The 2,270-nt window shown below is 32.3% G+C and overlaps 1 long non-coding RNA gene across 1 annotated transcript; it reads right to left on the bottom strand.

Annotated features, from left to right (window-relative positions):
- Positions 1-1,114: 1,114 nt before the first annotated feature.
- Positions 1,115-2,061, bottom strand: LOC131072535 (uncharacterized). The gene is made up of 2 exons (XR_009112700.2): positions 1,843-2,061; positions 1,115-1,379 (listed from the first exon to the last, which is right to left on the bottom strand). It is a non-coding gene; the product is annotated as an uncharacterized LOC131072535 (long non-coding RNA).
- Between the last annotated feature and the right edge of the window lie 209 nt (positions 2,062-2,270).

Raw genomic sequence — 2,270 nt, 5'->3', positions numbered from 1 at the left:
AGCATAAACTAGAAACATCACTTGTACCGACCAGGTTTTTGGATATGTACAAATATTGCCACGGATGTAAAATCAAGAACTGCCTCAAATGACTTCCCTTAAATGCAATTCTAGTGTACGATGACTTTTCTTTATAATACAATTGTGAATTCAAATCCAGCTTAGCAATTCTTTCTGAGTGGATTGCACTCTTATAGTTATTGAATCATAGAAATGCTAATTTGTTGATAAAAATATGATCTCTGAGATGATTATCAGGAAAGCAATGTAGTGTCTTAAATGTCAAGTACTTATCTTCTGTACCACTTATTATTTTGAGTTGGTTTAACATATGGTGCTGTTGGACAATTCAGTGCATGCAGTGTTTTTCAGTTATCAAATTTCTTTGTTAATGTCATGTTCCCACCATAAGACTCTCTCATTTCGTCTGAAGCTAGCATGAACATAGAGCGTGCCGGTTTAATAAACAATGTTAGATTAATTAAATTGGCTTATGATAAGAGAATAATGTATGGAACAATGATTTAATTTATTGAAAAAAAATTTAAAAGAAGAGTTTGCAAATCTATGTTATCCAGATTTTATGTAACAATCATTTAAAATAAACTAGGGGGTTGTTCAGCCTGGAAATATTGGTGGTGTTAGTTTTAGTTTGATGCTTTCTTAAAATCTAATTTTAAGAGTTGGTAGCTATTAATTTTAAACTCAAATTTGTAGGAATTGGTTGTGTCTCTGAAGTATGTAATCTTTTTAAGTAAAATTTAATAGACAATTTGATTTATAAACCAAAAGCAGCTCATCTCCCTCTACACAGCAATCATAAAGCTTAACAAGATCTGGATGTTGGGCTACAGAAATTAGTCCTATTTCATTCAGAAACTCTCAATTTTCCTCTTTGAAATAAGCTGATAACTACTTTATTGCGAGATGTGTACCCATGAATACAAAACCATTTTGCAGTTTTCAATTGTTCGAAACATTGACCAGCTCTTTTATGCAAACTCAGTCCCTGCATCTCTGGGCAGGAACTTCGCTGCTTTGCAGCTCTTGTTTATAGTAAGTTTGAGAAATTAAAAGAGAAAACTGTTATCCATTCAGCCTGAAAACTTCCATTTCAAACTTCCATCAGATTTGATATGGCTATCATTATCTATTACATGTTTATAATTTATAACAACCTCATTAGCTCAAATTATTTAAAAGAAAACTAAAGGAATTTTGTTTCAAGTTGTGGGGAGAGGACATTCAAAACAATGGAGGCCATCCAACTCTGGTGCAAATTTTATCTGTCCTCTTGAGAAGCTCTGCCCATCTCTAATACCATCATTGCACCCTCGTCTATCAGATTTCCCCCTCTCACCATCTCTAAACTTAGTCATCTGCACTAGAGCAAAATTACTGTCAGCCAACTGCCCATTAAATTGATTTTAAAGAAAAAAAACTAAGATCTGTATAAGATAATTGTTAAAACATCAATAGTTCAACTCAAACTTTGTGACCCATACAAAATACCCAGTTATAATAACACATAGTTTTGACCTTTTGCCATTGACTTTTCAGCAATCTGACAGATTGTGAAAGCATATATTCATATCATCAGAGTGCTCTGATAACTCACCTTGATCATGGTGTGAAATGGATGTTTCTTTCAAAAAACAATAATATCAAAATTTGTATCAGATAGCAAAACGATCTTATATCGAAGTTAGTTGCAGATTAGATCAGATAACATCGAAATTTATACGAATAACATCAAAATTCATATCAGATAACATCAGAATTTATATAAAATAACAAAACGATCTTATAAATGATATAAAATCAATACGAATTACAGATTACCCCATTGTAAATGAAAGTAGTTGCTACAGCTGCTGTGGCAGTAACTATAAATCTCACTGCATCTCCACCCATGTTGAACAAAGGGAAATGCAAGTAACTGCCTTTATAAGTTTTGAAAATTTAATGGCTTCTCTGCAAGTGCCAGATTCTCCATAACAAAGGATATGGCACTTGTTCTTTTGCTTGAATATAAAGAAACCAGTTTGCAAAAGAAGAATGTTTTTATAAGGTTGCTTATAGTAAAGGTATTACGGCTCTTCCAATTCCTTTAGAGTTTTTATCTTATGGGACAAGCAAAGAATTTCTTTGCCATTATTATATTTTTTCCTTTTTAAAAGCTTGTGGGCTGCTAATGTTCTTCACTTAGCAATGAATTTATATTCTGTCAATTCTTTTTCTCCTTAATGTAATTTTGGGTAGTTAGACTT

Source organism: Cryptomeria japonica, chromosome 10, assembly GCF_030272615.1.
Source record: "Cryptomeria japonica chromosome 10, Sugi_1.0, whole genome shotgun sequence".
NCBI lineage: Eukaryota > Viridiplantae > Streptophyta > Pinopsida > Cupressales > Cupressaceae > Cryptomeria > Cryptomeria japonica.
Note: the sequence above shows the minus strand (reverse complement) of the source record. Positions and strands in the feature narration are given on the sequence as shown.